Genomic DNA, 17,821 nt, shown 5'->3' on the forward strand with positions numbered 1-17,821 from the left:
ATGGTTTTCCTTCACACCCCTTAAACATTATTCTCTGTGAAAAATACTGTTCTTAAAAGCTTAATATCAGATACGCAGCATCAAAGGTCATTTTGGAAATCAGCGATGGCTCGTGCCAGCCTCCTGGTAACGGTAGCATCCAGTGGCGTACTACTACAGGTAGGCAGCCTTTCATCTATCACTGTCAGATGACAATGGCATTGTTTCCACAGAGGCAGGGTCTTTCCTCCAACATGTTTCCATCAATTTACTTGAAATATGTATAAAATGTATACACAAACATTCATTGTGAATCAGCCTGTTATTGAAAACAGTATCGAAATCTTAACTCTGTGCAAGAAAATATGTTCTTATCAGCTTAATATCTGATACGTCCTGCACCGCAGGTCGTTTAAGAAGTCGATGGTAGATCGCGATAGCTTCCTAATTGTGGTAGCTCTTGACAGTCTGACGATTAGTTAGGCAGCCTTACGGCTACAAACTACGGAGAAATTAAGCGAAAATCGGAAAGACGACAAGAATTGACATTTTCTGGCAACAAAGTCTCTTCCTGTAGGTTCCCTTGGGGCCCACATCATAGTGAACGTCATTATAAGGCATACACACACAATTCCAATACTACCTGCAGTAAGGGAGCACATTTAATATTTTACGTAACAGGCCTATTTCGGATTAAATGGCATTATCAAGTGACCTGTGAAAACATCTAAGGTAAGAATACCTTTACGTAAATTATAGCTGGTTTATTTTACATTTGCATTGGTACTTAGGTCCAGTTGGAAGTTGCAACTATAGTAAACTTTTCCTGTCAGGTTGTGGTAAGCACAGTATTAAAAAAATTAGAAAGTACGTTTTTGACAGCTCTTCACTACTGTACTATACTTTTACTTAGTATATACAGCTTATCAGAGATATTACATTCCGTTGTTCTTATTTTCCTTTGAAGTTTATCTATCGTTTGTATAGGTTTTGCTTTCAATATGACCATCCCTTTTCGTATTATGTTAATAAAGTTTTCAAGACATTGTTTACGTTTGAAGTTTGTGTGTTCATATAGAATATCGTGTGCACATTTTCTTGTATGAGTAGTATATTTCCAGTTCTTCGAAAATACTCTTAGTAAGAAATTGCGTTAGAAATATTACACAGGATACCTAAAGGAGTTACGTGAAAATTATCGAAGATCTGGGTATATACATTCACATAAGAAAATATCCACACGAAATTCTAAATGAACACACAGACTTTAAGCATAACTACTATCTAGAAAGCTTTATTGAGATAATAGGATGTGAAAAGGGATATAGTCACATGGAAAAAATACATACACAAACCATAGATAAAATTCAAAGGAAAACAAAAGGAACGAAATATAACATCATTTCTGCTAAGCAGAATGTATTGTGTAAACATATAACATCGTAGTAAAGAACTGTCAAAAACTTATTTTTCACGTTTTTACGTTTTGTAGAGAAGGGTGTTCAATAAGTAACTATGCCATTCAGAATTAGCCGTATTAAAGTCACGGAAATTGCAACAGATGCTGGAAGTGACCCCATTGAAATGAAGACACAGTTACATCAGTTTCTGCATGTTGTTGAAGACGCTGTGTAGAAAATCTGGAGTGATGTTCCGAATGGGACGTGTCAATGCAGCTTGGAGTTCTTGTATGTTGTGCGAATTGCGTTTATAGGCCTTTATCTTCAACATACCCCATAGGATGTAGTCCGGTGGAACCTAGTCGGGAGAACACGGAGACCAAAGTCATGGAGAGATGATGCGGTTTCCGAAGATGTCCTTTAAAAAGGTTCATTGCCATGTGCTCGGTATGGTATGTGCAGTCGCATCATCCTCTTGAAACCAGGCATTCTCAATGTCATTCTTATTTTGTTCATCTAGGAAGCGCTGCAAAATGCACCGTTCTTCATTTATGGTATCCTGAAAGAAGATCGGTCCAATGGCGCGTTTACGAATGACGGCTCACCAAACCTTTTGATCATGCAGTGGGGACACCTTATATTCATGTGGATTCTCCGTAATCCACACACGATTGTTCTGGCTACTCACGTAACCGGAGAGGCGAAATCACGCCTCATTCGTGGAAAACGTTTTGTCAAGAATCCCCTCACTATTTCCCTGCAGGAAGGACAGAAACCAGTTGGAAAAGTTCACACGCCCCGGGCGATCGGTGTCTCTGTTCATGCAAGACCGACCTTTTGTAGGATACATGGACTGTGACTTCCGGAGTATCTTGTGAGCGGACCCAACGGACACGTGGGCCTGCTGAGCTAGTCGTCTAACCGATTTCTTTGGACTTTGCAGCATCATGTCTTGTATCTCCGCCACCTTCTCTTTGGATGTGGGTGGCCTACCTGATTTTGGAGCACTATGAACGCTTCCGGTGTTTCGAAACTTGGTGATGAGGTTTCGTACTGCATTGCGGATAGGCGTCTTCACTCCTGGGAACTTTGCTGCAAATGTGAATACTACTGCTGAGGTTAACTTGTCTCCATTGCGCAACACATGCTCAACAAGAAAAACTTTTTGTTCAGTCATCAGCATGACGACCTGGATCACAATGATGTCACACAAGACGTTGGCCTTTAGTCAAACCGGATATGCGAACAAATGCAAACAGCTGGGCAAATATGGTTCATATGTGTTAAACAATGGAAAATATTGTATTAATAATTAACAGCCGAAGCAGTCGTTACCACGACAGGGCACTGCATAGTTACTTTCTGAACACCCGGTGCGTACCACGGCTTGACAGGAACAAAAAAAAAATAAAATAAAATAAATAAACTACTAGAGATGTAATATGATCATCACTTCCAATTAAACGTAAGTAAAAAATTGAAATATAAACATCAAACAGACATGATTTACGCATAGATATACTTATCAGTGTTATTTTCACAGGTCACTTGTTAAGGGCAGCTAAGCTGAAACAGGGCTGTCACGCAAAATGTAAAATATATTAGCTTATTACAGCTAGTTTTGGAACTTTCATTTCATTGATCATTACAGAAGAATAATTAAATCTTCATGACTGCCCCTCGTAACTGTAACAGTGACGGTGCCTTGGTCAGAGGTAGAGTATTTGCCATTGCGACGAACTCAGGTCAGCCGCGCAGCGGCGCGCCGCTATCTGCGGCAGCATCGGCTGCGCTGGGCGCTAGCTTTCCCACGTGAGGCACACCTGCCGGGCCGGTCGGGATCAGTTCTTGCTGCTGGCCCGACTGGTAGCAGCGGCCGCGGCCACCGAGCCTGATTTACTGTGGAGGAGTGGGGGGGAAGCGCCCCGGGGCATCCGGCCGCCCGCTCCACGCGCCGCGAAGCAGTGTTGCCGCCTCGCAGGCGCCCGCTCGCCGCTCTCTCGCGCGTATATCAGCATTTGCGCTCGCCGTCATCTGCGCATACGCCTGCCGCGTTGTAGCCGCCAACTACCCTCTCCCGTTTTATTCCACCCCTTTTCAGCTCGTCGCTACTTCCGCAACGCCCACGTTTATAGTCCGCGGAGGTAAGGAACGCGCCTCTGGGCAGAATAAGAAAATAAATTATCGAGCCTAGCAAAAAGAATACGAGGACAAACGTCCCGTGTTCAGGCGTCTCATTTTTCATTCCTGCAGCTAGAGCGCTGTTTGTAATTCTAGCTGTTCACGATGCATGGTTCCTGGAATCAATGTCACCCCTTTGCTGGTCGGTTCAGGGAAGCTGCGCCTGAGAGACGGTTGTCTGGGCACTTCTATAAGTGATCCTATTAACATGGACTAGGCATGCGGCAGCAACATAAACATCGCCATTTGTAAAATAGTGAAGCCTAACTTGCGGATGGACGTTCTCAAAAACGTGTTTCTCTGTACATTTTCACATCATAGGAGCAGGTAGGAAAGGTCAGATACTTCTAAAATAACTGCAAATAATTCGCTGAATATTGTCGCAACAAAAGTACGTTTAGAGACAGCGTGATACGTTAAGCCATCAATCAAACTCACATAGACATAATTTAGGTGCAGATGACAGGCTACTGTTAGAAATTAATTAATTTATTTATTCCATTCCTTTACAGCATGTTACCTAGGACTTAAACACAGGTTATACCGAATCTTACAGAAAAAAGCAATATACATTAACACTTAATTTTATCCTACACAGTACTACCTCGCTTCACCATAACTGTTTCTAGTATTAATAACAACAACAACAACAACAATAATAATAATAATAATAATAATAATAATAATAATAGTAATAATTAAAAGGAAAAATACTATTTCCATGATGAATGAAAACTACACCTACTACCAAATCTATGTATACTATTGTTATGATAACATCAGTTTTTTTCTGGCGCATTGCGGAGAGCACTTCCCGGTCTGTGACCATGCTTTACTAGTTTCTTGGCCCGCTGGAGGGCATTGTCGTTGTACCTGCTTCTTACACTGTTTGTTGGCTCGCTGGTTGCAGGGAAGTGTTTCAAGGGAGCATCATTGTTGCCGGTGACGAGCGCAACCACACACCGTCCCACGTCAGCCCGGTTCTGGTTCCGTGGGAGTCGAGGCAAGTGCAGTAGACGGGGGTTGGGTAATAAGATAACGCGCTACCCAAGCCTTATCGAAATAGCGTCAGCAGTGTCTTCCGAGAACTGCCAATCTGCTTCACAACACAGAATCTCCTTGACGTCGAGTCTTCCGTTCCGATTCAGTTGACAATAATGTGAGGAGGGTCCTAGAGAGCACAACGATGTAGGAAATAAGATAAACAAAGCCAGAGCTGGGTATACGACTAAGCGACGCAAGCCGCAGACGGGCGTCAAATGGTTCAAATGGCTCTGAGCACTATGGGAATTAACATCTGAGGTCATCAGTCCCCTAGACTTAGGACTACTTAAACCTAAGTAACCTAAGGACATCGCACACATCCATGCCCGAGGCAGGATTCCAACCTGCGACCGTAGCAGCAGCGCGCTTCCGGACTGAAGCGCCTAGAACCGCTCTGGGACGTTAAGTGCTAGTTTTGTATGCAGTGCGTATCACGATTACTAGCGAAAACTGACACAAGTGGAAGTTTAAGAGGGGGAAAAGAGTGGGTGGAGGGGGGGGGGGGGAAATGTGGGGCTCCAAATAGAAAGAATCTTGCGCGAAAAAATTGTTTTCTATCCGGTCCTGACAAAACAGACACAAACTGCTATTATGTCTAATTTCGAGAATAATTACTACTTAAAACCTGTTTGCATTTTACAAAAGTGAATGGAAGTAACCACTGATGATGCCACAATGGTACTGAAATACGTCTGGGCACTCACAGTCAGCAGTTGTTTCCATAAAAGGTGGATTTTAATTTCAATAATCAACTGATTTCCTTTATTTTGTATTCGAGATACTTGAATGTTACGTATGTACAGGGAAACAGATTCTTCCATTTCGCGTTTGCCTCAAGTAGCGAATGACACCTACGTCAATACTTCGCAAGCTGCTGAAAATATCTGTTGAAAGATTGCCGAAACACTGGCGAGCCACCAGTCACCAGCCCTACAATTGATGAATTGTGACATAGAATTGAAGCAGTATGAAATGACATAATCGTATCTGCCATCAAACTTCAACTCTACCGAGTGCCAATCTGGGTTTTGGCAGAGGTGGCGGCTCTGTGTACAAAATTTCGCTGCCTATACTCCCCAAAAGTACATACGACTATTATCATGATCTTCCTGCTGTACTGTACAGGGTGTTACAAAAAGGTACGGCCAAACTTTCAGGAAACATTCCTCACACACAAATAAAGAAAAGATGTTATGTGGACATGTGTCCGGAAACGCTTAATTTCCATGGTAGAACTCATTTTAGTTTCGTCATTCCAACGTGATCAAATTGTAAATTTTCACAATCAACATGTGTGGGCAGACGAGAATCCGCACGCAATTGTGCAATCACGTCATCAATACAGATTTTCTGTGAACGTTAGGGCAGGCATAGTTGGTGATGTCTTGATTGGGTCCCATGTTCTTCCACCTACGCTCAATGAAGCACGTTATCATGATTTCATACGGGATACTCTACCTGCGCTGCTAGAACATGTGCCTTTACAAGTACGACACAACACGTGGTTCATGCACGATGGAGCTCCTGCACTTTTCAGTCGCAGTGTTCGTACGCTTCTCAACAACAGATTCGGTGACCGATGGATTGGTAGAGGCGGACCAATTCCATGGCCTCCACGGTCTCCTGACCTGAACCCTCTTGAATTTCATTTATGGGGGCATTTGAAAGCTCTTGTCTACGCAACCCCGGTACCAAATGTAGAGACTCTTCGTGCTCGTATTGTGGACGGCTGTGATACAATACGCCATTCTCCAGCGCTGCATCAGCGTATCAGGGATTCCATTCGACGGAGGGTGGATGCATGTATCCTCGCTAACGGAGGACATTTTGAACATTTCCTGTAACAAAGTGTTTGAAGTCACGCTGGTACGTTCTGTTGCTGTGTGATTCCATTACATGATTAATATGATTTGAAGAGAAGTAATACAATGAGCTCTAACATGGAAAGTAAGCGTTTCCGACCATATGTCCCATAACATATTTTCTTTCTTTGTGTGTGAGGAATGTTTTCTGAAAGTTTGGCCGTACCTTTTGTAACACCCTGTATACACACGATAACTAAACTGTTACTACACTGTCCTGTCTCATAAATAAGAGAACCTATCAAAAGCCCAAATGACCACGTGCACGTGGAGGAAGAGAATGTGTGAAGTTCTGGGAGGCGCCGACAGGAGTGCGGAGACCTGCTGATTCTAGCGCCATGGCCAGTTGCTCTAGGTTCCGTGGGATGAACAGTGCGATGGAAGTGGTCCCTAAGATTCTTGATTGTGTTTAAATCTAGGGATTTCGCTGACCAGAGAGCACGATAAACTCATCCTGATGCTCCTCAAACCCTGCACGTACACTGCGAGCTGTGTGACTCATTTCATTGTTCTGCTGGTAGATGCCATCGTGAAGAGGAAAAAGAAAGTGCTTTTAGGGGTGGCATGGTCCCCAAGGAGAGATGCACGCTTATGTTGACCCATTGTGCCTTCCGGAGTGACGAGCTCACCCAGGGAATGCGATCAAACATTCATCAGAGCATAATGCTGCCCCCTCGGGCCTGGAAGCTTTCGATTATTGTTGCAGGGTGCTGGCTTCAAAGTGTTTCAGGTCGTATACGCCAACGGGCGTCTGTCCGATGGAGCATAAACCTTGACTTATCTAAAACGGCCCCTATAGTCACTCAGTGGACACCAAGTTGCAGTACTTTCGTGAAAATTTCAGCCTTCGTTGCCTATGAATAGCAGTCAGCATGAGTCCAAGAGTTGGGCACCTATTGCGGAAGCCAATACGCAGCAATATTTGCTGAACGGTTGTTAAGACACTGTTGGTAGCTACTTGGTTCATCTCGGCGCTCAGTTGCTCAACAGTTGCACGTCTACTTCCACAGCCATCATTCACCGCCTTTATTTATGGCCGTGATGCACGATAGCTGACCGGGCACCATTTTTGAATAGCGCCGTTTACCAGTGCACGGTACAATTTAACGAAGGCGGCAAGCGAACAGTTGACAAATTTAACCGTTTAGAAATGCTTCCGCACGTGTACCGAAAGCTAATGATCATGGCCTTTTGGACTTCAGATAAATCTGCATTACGACAGCAAATGCACTGTTTTCTCGCCGTTCCCGGCACGCTTTATATACAATCCATTGCCAGTGTTGCCTGTGAGAGGTTATAGCACATTAATGTCCAACATATGCGGCGATGACATTAATGAGACTGGAGCGTATATTTGTTATCCTTTTCAATGTTGCTGTCTTAGCGGAAATTTGTCTACCTGTAGCATACAGCTACTTTTATTTATGTGTAATTAAATATCTTCCACAGTTTGGTTTAGTGCTAGGTTCGAAATACCAAAGAAATATATGGCAAGGCGACGGATGACCAATATTCTCAGAAAGCAGGGATCAAAACTATGGCTGTCCAGATTCACATTTTCCCAAAACCAATTAAGGTAAATGCCGCGAGGGTTCCTTTGAAAAAGACACGGCTGACCGTGCACTCAACCTCTAAAAGCGCTTCGTACAAGGGAAGATAAATGTAACGCCCCATACTTTTCAGGTTCGACTGCTGGGCCCACGCATGCTGTTTTAACGTTTTCGAAGATTTTTTTTTCAATTTCTTCAAATTAATGTTGCAATGATTCTTTCAACAATCCCATAGCTATCAGGTTACTTGATACCTGTTAAACCTCGACAAATACAGGGACTCTAAAACACAGCTTTATCGACGGAGAGATAATAAATACAAGCGTTGTTCAGAAATATCTTTCCATCTGGACGAACGTGTGAAATCCTACATGAGATTAATTCCTGCCTGCGCTCGGATCGTTGATCTGAAATAACAGCCCTCGCATTGCATGTGCGCGACTCGCTGAGTCATGTTCTGCTGCATGTTATATAACGCTGTCGGCGGGGATTTGGAGGGTCCGACGCGTGCTTACGTAAGCTCCACTTTTGTACGATACAGGGTGAAATATCCACCTACCTCCTATAATCCCATTGTGCGATTACGTTGCGTAAATGGCTGGCGTATGGGTTCAGTAGATTAGCCATATCACATTGTAGTGGAGTACCAGTTGCCATCCAACTGAATTCGTTCGTGCTTCTGTTTGCATATCGATTTCCTCCAGTGTGCTTCACCCGTCTGTTCAATCACGCGTGTGATTAGAGTTCTTGTGTAGGATAACTTTTACTTGATTTTAAATTAATTCTGCGATTTTCTTGCTACATTTCCAAAATGGCCAGGTTCTGTGAAAATGCTACAACAGAAATGCAATGTTAGAATTAAGGACAGGATACTCAAGAGCAACTGAAAGTTACTTATGATGATTTTACAGTCAGGTCATACCGCTTAAGGGATAACCTCCTAAATTAAGTTTTCTCCTCTCTTTGGAGCCCCTTCGACACTGATTAAGAAAGCACTACAGCCCGAACTGGATAAAAATAATTCGTTGTCTTTCTGGTGGCACTATACAAGCGTTTTAAAGTAACTACGAAAGATCTAATTTTGATCGTGACTGGAGACAAACTCTTCTGCAGTAAGGATCAACTGTGTTACATCAGTGCCTTTGGCTTGGTCACTGCTTGCCGTTAGGCAGCTACGCCAATATGAGGACTTCAACAAGGAATATCCGACCGCCATGTCATCCTCAATAGAGGATGTGGATAGGAGGGGTGTGGGGTTAGTACACCGCTCTCCCGGTTGTTATGATGGTATTCTTGACCGAAGCCGCTACTATTCGGTCGAGTAGCTCCTCAATTGGCATCACGAGGCTGAGTTCACCCCAGAAAATGGCAACAGCGCATGGTGGCTCGGATGGTCACCCATCCAAGTGCCGACCACGCCCGACAGCTCTTAACTTCGGTGGTCTTACGGGAACCGGTATAGCCACTGCGGCAAGGCCGTTGCCCATAAGTAATATAAAAGTTTATTAATTCTTGACAAACTTCTACAGCTCCAGTCGGTTTATCAGCTGTCTGCAGCTAATAAGCTCTGACTTTACATAGATCATTGTGGATCGTGGCACGCGCAGCTTAGGATATGCATGGGTTTATAGCTGAAGAGTACATTCCTCGGGGATTCTTGGTATGTATGCTTCTGAGCATATCATACTGCGCTACTATCTAGTGACGCAGAACTGTTTTTGACCTTATAGAAGAAGTTCTTGAAGTTAAAGAAAAGTCTCGAGAATGAAAATTATGTTCAACGTACCGGCGGAAACGGTAATCTGTCGATCAGAGCAGTGACTCTAGATACAGTTGAAAAGTATGTCCATCTTGATTAGCAGTGGTCTCTAGAGAGAAGGAAGGAAGATGATGTTTAACGTACCTTCGACGTTGGACCCTATAGGCGACATTAAGTCTGAGGGTCTCTGCCGTATAAGACTGGGAATTTGGACAATACTCCATGGTATTCCAGCACAAAATGCTAATGTATTTTAAGAAAAAGTTTTCGACAGGTACGCTCTTACCGTTTTAATTTACGGTTGCAAAGCTCGGACAGTAATACGTTTGGCGAAAGGTAATTTGGGAACTTGTGCACATAAGCATGCAGACATCGATGGTAAGCACAACCAGAATAGTCGTGAAAAGTATACGGTATTAGTACAATGGCCGAAGTCAGTGATGAAGAACACGGGCAAAGCAATGAAAAAAATGCAGTAGATCATATGTCAAGAAGAAACGACTAGAACTGGGCCAAAGCCCTCTACAAGGTGAATCAAAGCGGGATAGGGAGAGATCGAGAGGGATACAGAGAGAGATAGACAGATAGGGAGACAGAAGAGAGAGACAGAGAGAGACAGAGACGAACCATTCTCAGAGATGACCCTCCTGCCTGTTGGGATAAGAACACTGGAGCAATAGATAGCTGCAAGTAAAGAACAGGGCTCGAAAACAGTCAAGAACCTGCTCCTCAAATTGAAGAGTACATTTCGTAAGTTATTGTAAATAACTGTAAAGATAATGTAAACACAAAGTTAATTACCTAACAACTGTAGTAGTTTAAGTGCACTACTCACCATGATAAAAGGCCACACTTAAAACAGTTACGTGACGCTGACTCTAGCCTGAGGCCAAACGGGCGTAAAAGTCCCTTAATTAGGGAGTCAGATGTATTCCGCTTAGGAAACAGGCAACGTTTTGCCCCACTCGGTCATTCTACTTGATGGCTGTCGAGATCTGCCTCGGCGCTTCGACATAAAATGTTATCACACGCCACAACGATTTTCACCTAGGTACTCTAAATGTGCGGTTTTCATTACGATTGCTTTTACTCTGGTTATAAAATCATTAAAACGGGAAGCTATCGCTTCATAGAAACTATGGTAGCAGTAAACTGTAGACGAGCTGACTAGTGGAGGGAAGTCGCCAACTCCAAAAGGAAGATATTGATCCGAAAGGTAAGCGCTAAAGTCGGAAGATAAATGACCATATATCGTGCGCGTAACTGAAATGAAGGAGAAGCGAATTATTGAGCCAATAAGCATTTCTGTTCCGCTCGAATATTCCGCTCAGCGGACGAAATTTAGCATGACACATAGTGGGTCGCTTCAGTTCTACCGCTCTCGTTGTTTACTAGAACCATTCAGAATTGTCGTTTTCATTTCGTAAGGGGAAACAATAAGTAAAGAATATTCTTAAGAGAAAGAGGAGTGTTACGAGGGAAGTGAACCTCGACATCGGTCTCGATAGCGAGGAACGCTAGTTCGAAATGGATAATGATATAAGAAATCACATGAAATGGACTACATATTTTCTTTAAAGTATTACGGATGACATTATTCTTTCAGTTAGAATTTTAGTCCAATTATATCTTTGTTGTGAAGTACATGATGTAATGGTGTGGTGACTTTGTTTTTACGATATAAGAAAAGTTTTAGATCAAGAATCTTACTTTTCCACTTTATACACATACTTAATATTCACAGAGTGGCGTCGCATGCTCGTTTGTCGAACAATTTGTCCTTTTGGGCCATTTCTGATAACAATTCTTACCAACTTTGCTTGTCGTTCTTTCGTCTCCTGTTTCGTGCGTGTTATACCTCGGTATGATTTTCTCGCACGTATATTTGAATGACAGGACAGTAAGCACAGTGACAGCCAGTCAGAGAATTCGCTTGGCCGCATCTTCTTTACTGTTCAACGATGTCGCATCACTCCACCATCTCAGATACCGGTAGCCAGAAGACGCTTGCGCCCTTACTGTTATCACTGGATTTCGTTGTATGCTACTTTTCTCTGTATAGTATTTTTTATTTCATCGAAGAGACTCTCTAGATGTAGTAGGGGATAATGAGCAGATAAGTTATTAAGCTATTACTATCTTGCAGAGTGGATTCATTACTGCATGTTACAGGGAGTGTGCAAATGTAGCCGTAATGTTCTTCCCAACAACTGAATAATAAAAAAAAAACTACGCTTTAAATTCTGAGTAGTCCCTGTACTGCTGTAACTTAGGTTGCTATTTGTAACTTTCGGGCGTATAGACATCGTCCATTCAGTGACTGACTACTCGACGTTCGACAGGTTACGTGTGATAACGTACATGATCTCTCAAAAAGCAACGAGGCTGTTCTCGGGTCTAAACAACTATTGTTCTTAGTGTATTAGTAGTGAGCTATTGTTTTTGTACCGCAACTGTGTCCAGCTGCGACAAGTTTCATCATAAGTCGTCTTCTCGATGTTGACGGGCGCACAGCTCGCCACAGACGTATTATTGTGCTCAGTGGGGAACAGTCGATTATGATGTTTTGACAGAAAACAAATGACAATGATACAACATGTTTAATAGCCAACTGTGTTCAGTTTCTGGTTATCACCCTCATCACGATGGGGCAAATAAAAATGGCCAGGGCGAGTTAATACCATTTGCGGTACCATTTACGGCGGAAGAAAAGACCTACAGTTACTTCCAACAGGATGGAGCAAGTGCCCATAAAGCCGGCCGAAACTTGGAGCGCATTTACACAATCTTCACACTTGACAGAGTTGTTAGGGGTGATCGCGGCCCAGCTGGTGACCCAGGTCATCTGATTTATCAGCGTGTGATTACTTTGTGCTGGAAGACCTGAAGTCAAAGGTACATCGCAACAACACTCGCAGTCTTCAAGAACTTCAGCAGAACATTTCAGATGAGACTGCAGCAATTCCAACGCTCCTCCTTCAGCAGTTTTCCTCGCCAGGGCCCAAATTTACCAACATATGAATAGTGGTCACTATCAGCATCTGCTGTAGTCAGATTAGTGCTGTATTTTCTTTCCTGTGCTACGGAACTCTGTTCTCCTCGCCACTTTTATTTACAACACATCTGTTAACTTCTTTCCACTGACCCCCCCCCCCCCCCCCCAGACATACCTGTTTGTCTTTTCGCGCAAGGCTACGAAAGAGCTCCTTCGGCTTTTTTACCGAGAGCAAGCCAAAGTCCAAAATTTGAAAGAAATATTCCGCATTGGCTGTATAACACTTTTTATTAATAGTCATGACCGGTTTCGAGCCACTAGGACACCCACCTCAGTTGACAAAGATTATTTTTAATAGGTCATCGCCGAAAGGTAAGTGCCTTAGAGCCATTCCCCATCATTCGCGTCATGTTATAAGCAATAGCGCACAAAAACCGGCAGTCCTTATTTAAAACGAAGGCGGTAGCAAAACCACTCCATAAGCAGGTAGGTGGTTGAGCGGGAACAGGCAAGGCAATCTTTAGCACCACAGGTTGAGTCTTCTATTGATGCGAAACCGGTCTTGGCTTTTAATAAAAGATAATCTACAGCCAATGCGGATTATTTCTTTCAAAATTTTTACAGAGATCAGTCATGAACTAACACGGTACGACGAAAGTTCCATTTTTTTAATTTTTTTGTCAAAGCACGTTTTACGAACAGTTCCCTGTTACAACAAAGGTGCCGAATGTCAGTATAGGACAACAGTTTGGGGGCGGTAGTCCGGCGGACTAGTATTTGATAGTACAGATTTGATTACCCTCGGTTGACCTCAGTTAGTTGAAGAAATTGTAGGAATGCATCCATATCCTTCAGTAGAAGCTCGCGGCGAATATTTGCCTTATCCTTGCCCATTATGAGATTGTGCAGTCATTCTAAAGACCGTTACGTCGACGGGGTATTAAACTATTATCATCTGTCTCCTCGCTGTACAAAAGACGCCCGCAATGCGGGATAGGTAGTAGGAAGTGACAAGTCCCATAAATTACATACAGCAGACGACCAGTCCGTATTTAATGTGTGTACTTGTGTGTGTTCTCTTAATTACCACAAAGCAAATGTATTGAACGAACTGTTCAATGGCACGTATGAAAACAAATATTGCATAGTAAATATAAGTTTCGTACAGTATGTACTGAAAAACGCAACAGATGTTAGCACAGTATACTAAGGCGAAAGGGTAAGATACAAAAGTTGTTAAAAGTACCCTGCTTCATGAGCTTCACATCATTAAATTCGTCATTACATGTTCTAAAACATATGTGGTACCGTTCATTGAGGAATTGTAGCAGTACATTCTTCAGTTTATTTCTACTATTTGGCAATGCTGTGAGTATTGCTGTAAACGGTAGTTTTAAGATACCTCCCCCCCCCCCCCCTCTCTCCGCCCCTCAAGAAAGTGAGGCAGGAATAAGCCGGCAACCGAGAAAATCACTTATCCATGTAAACACTGATCCCATAAAGTCGTGGTGTTGGCGTTATGAACGGTAGCGTTGTCCTCCTGACATTTCGTGTACTGTAGCTTAGTCTTTTTTTATAGTGTTTATAGAATGTTGTTGCATCTGTGTGAAAGGCTCACTGTTCACTGTGCCGTGAAAGAATGCGACAAAGATTCGCCTACATGATGTTGCACATTAACCACTCACTTTTAATGCTCTTCGAGGAGACCAGTACAGATGATACTGGTTTTTCGTAAACCAAATGCATGGATTCTGTGCAAAAAAATGTATAAAGCCATGTCGCATCAGAGCAGTCCATATAGTTCTTTCCCAATTTGGTTTACGGATGAAGTGAACCATTGAAAGAAAGCTGCAAGTCTCAATTGTTTCCAGGAAATATCTGATGAACAGGCAAGAATTCTAAAGGGATGCATTTTAAAATACACTCCTGGAAATTGAAATAAGAACACCGTGAATTCATTGTCCCAGGAAGGGGAAACTTTATTGACACATTCCTGGGGTCAGATACATCACATGATCACACTGACAGAACCACAGGCACATAGACACAGGCAACAGAGCATGCGCAATGTCGGCACTAGTACAGTGTATATCCACCTTTCGCAGCAATGCAGGCTGCTATTCTCCCATGGAGACTATCGTAGAGATGCTGGATGTAGTCCTGTGGAACGGCTTGCCATGCCATTTCCACCTGGCGCCTCAGTTGGACCAGCGTTCGTGCTGGACGTGCAGACCGCGTGAGACGACGCTTCATCCAGTCCCAAACATGCACAATGGGTGACAGATCCGGAGATCTTGCTGGCCAGGGTAGTTGACTTAACCTTCTAGAACACGTTGGGTGGCACGGGATACGTGCGGACGTGCATTGTCCTGTTGGAACAGCAAGTTCCCTTGCCGGTCTAGGAATGGTAGAACGATGGGTTCGATGACGGTTTGGATGTACCGTGCACTATTCAGTGTCCCCTCGACGATCACCAGAGGTGTACGGCTAGTGTAAGAGATCGCTCCCCACACCATGATGGCGGGTGTTGGCTCTGTGTGCCTCGGTCGTATGCAGTCCTGATTGTGGCGCTCACCTGCACGGCGCCAAACACGCATACGACCATCATTGGCACCAAGGCAGAAGCGACTCTCATCGCTGAAGACGACACGTCTCCATTGGTCCCTCCATTCACGCCTGTCGCGACACCACTGGAGGCGGGCTGCACGATGTTGGGGCGTGAGCGGAAGACGGCCTAACGGTGTGCGGGACCGTAGCCCAGCTTCATGGAGACGGTTGCGAATGGTCCTCGCCGATACCCCAGGAGCAATAGTGTCCCTAATTTGCTGGGAAGTGGCGGTGCGGTCCCCTACGGCACTGCGTAGGATCCTACGGTCTTGGCGTGCATCCGTGCGTCGCTGCGGTCCGGTCCCAGGTCGACGGGCACGTGCACCTTCCGCCGACCACTGGCGACAACATCGATGTACTGTGGAGACCTCACGCCCCACGTGTTGAGCAATTCGGCGGTACGTCCACCCGGCCTCCCGCATGCCCAGTATACGCCCTCGCTCAAAGTCCGTCAACTGCACATACGGTTCACGTCCACGCTGTCGCGGCATACTACCAGTGTTAGACTGCGATGGAGCTCCGTATGCCACGGCAAACTGGCTGACACTGACGGCGGCGGTGCACAAATGCTGCGCAGCTAGCGCCATTCGACGGCCGACACCGCGGTTCCTGGTGTGTCCGCTGTGCCGTGCGTGTGATCATTGCTTGTACAGCCCTCTCGCAGTGTCCGGAGCAAGTATGGTGGGTCTGACACACCGGTGTCAATGTGTTCTTTTGTCCATTTCCAGGCCAGCCGCGGTGGTCTCGCGGTTCTAGGCGCGCAGTCCGGAACCGTGAGACTGCTGCGGTCGCAGGTTCGAATCCTGCCTCGGGCATGGATGTGTGTGATGTCCTTAGGTTAGTTAGGTTTAATTAGTTCTAAGTTCTAGGGGACTGATGACCACAGCAGTTGAGTCCCATAGTGCTCAGAGCCATTTTTTCCATTTCCAGGAGTGTATTTGCGCAATGCCATTTGGGCACTATCAAAGGAGAGATCAGGCACTACATAGACATCAAGGAACTAAAAGATGCGTAGATTCCACTCCAGTGAAGTTTTCTGTCATTAGCACTTCCGGTCGACCTTTTTTGGAAGCACTTAATACAATTTCTATCTTCTGTTATTTGGCATACAGTCTCACGCTAGTATACTTGTTTGGCTGATATATTCTTACCACGAATTTCTATGATGGTGTCCTGATTCTTGGCATAACTTCACATTTAGTGTATTGGGTGACGACTACTACTGTTTCCTATAAAGCTTAACAGTTTTCTTACTTAATTAAACGGGATCATACCTGCAATAAGAAGGAAGCACTCTTCCATAAGGTTGAGTAACATTTTGAACCCCCCCCCCCGTACCACTTTGTAACTGCATGTGTTTGGCATCACTAACAAAATATCTCCAGAATTACCACTGCCTAAATTATATTTAAAATTCCCCTCCCCCTCCCATGATAAACTTTTATTAATGATTTTCCTGATGTACATATATGATCATTCCGGTAATTGTGTAAAATGTGGTCCCTGTTTCCTGAGGGCAGTGTCAGACGTGTCACCCAGATAGCGCAACACAGAGCATGGTCTCAAGCGATTTACTCCTGCTTCATTGTACCAGCAGCTATACACCGTAAAGCCTTAAGCCTTCCACGCGGCTCCCAGAGCAAGGAAGCGGCTTGTAAGACAAGACTTCCGCCTGCCCCAGGTGCAGCCAGTATCGATTGCATGTACTGCCGTAAGGCGATCTTCGGCTCTGATTGCAGCACGAATCCTCCCTCAACAAAGGCCGCGGCAAGTGCGGCCCATGATACTCCATAAAATATCGGCCATTGGTTCAATAAGTACACACACACACACACACACACACACACACACACACACACACACACACACACACACACACACACACACACACACACACACGAGGCTATGAGCATTGGAGACAGTAGAATCGATCTACAGTCTGCGCACATGCTGATTTTGCATACTTCATCAACAGTGTTTCCTCCAACATTTTCATAACGCTTGAACCAGTTGGTAGAAAATACAACAGCATGCCTGTATACACATTCGATGTCTTCGATAAAATCTCGAGAGTTGAGCAGTACTCAACAACTATTGCGGTATCAGAAAACAATACCACATTACTGCTCGTCCTACACGACGGATCTTTTATTTATCTGGAGAATAGATGCGGTCCTAACACGATTTCCTGTGGCACTTTGGTCGCCGATGACATCAACTGTCCAGGACAACGTACTGGGCCGTACAGTATTACTCAAAACAAATCCCTGTCAGTCAGATATTTGGAGACCAATAACAAATTTTTTACAATTGTTAAATCACAACTTGGGGAAAAAAACACGTAACTAATCACTTGATATCGTCCATAGAGCATCATAATAAACACATTTCCCAGAGAGATAAGTGCAATGTTGTTGTTGTGATCTTCAGTCCAGTGATTGGTG

The 17,821-nt window shown here is 44.2% G+C and overlaps 1 protein-coding gene and 1 pseudogene across 1 annotated transcript in view; one reads left to right on the top strand and one right to left on the bottom strand.

The window, feature by feature from the left end:
* Positions 1–17,821, top strand: part of LOC126266784 (irregular chiasm C-roughest protein-like) — a 1,732,081-nt gene that overhangs the window by 33,991 nt on the left and 1,680,269 nt on the right. The gene's annotated exons all lie outside the window — the stretch shown is intronic.
* LOC126268383 (5S ribosomal RNA) lies at positions 9,383–9,500 on the bottom strand (annotated as a pseudogene).

Source organism: Schistocerca gregaria, chromosome 4 (genome assembly GCF_023897955.1).
Source record: "Schistocerca gregaria isolate iqSchGreg1 chromosome 4, iqSchGreg1.2, whole genome shotgun sequence".
NCBI lineage: Eukaryota > Metazoa > Arthropoda > Insecta > Orthoptera > Acrididae > Schistocerca > Schistocerca gregaria.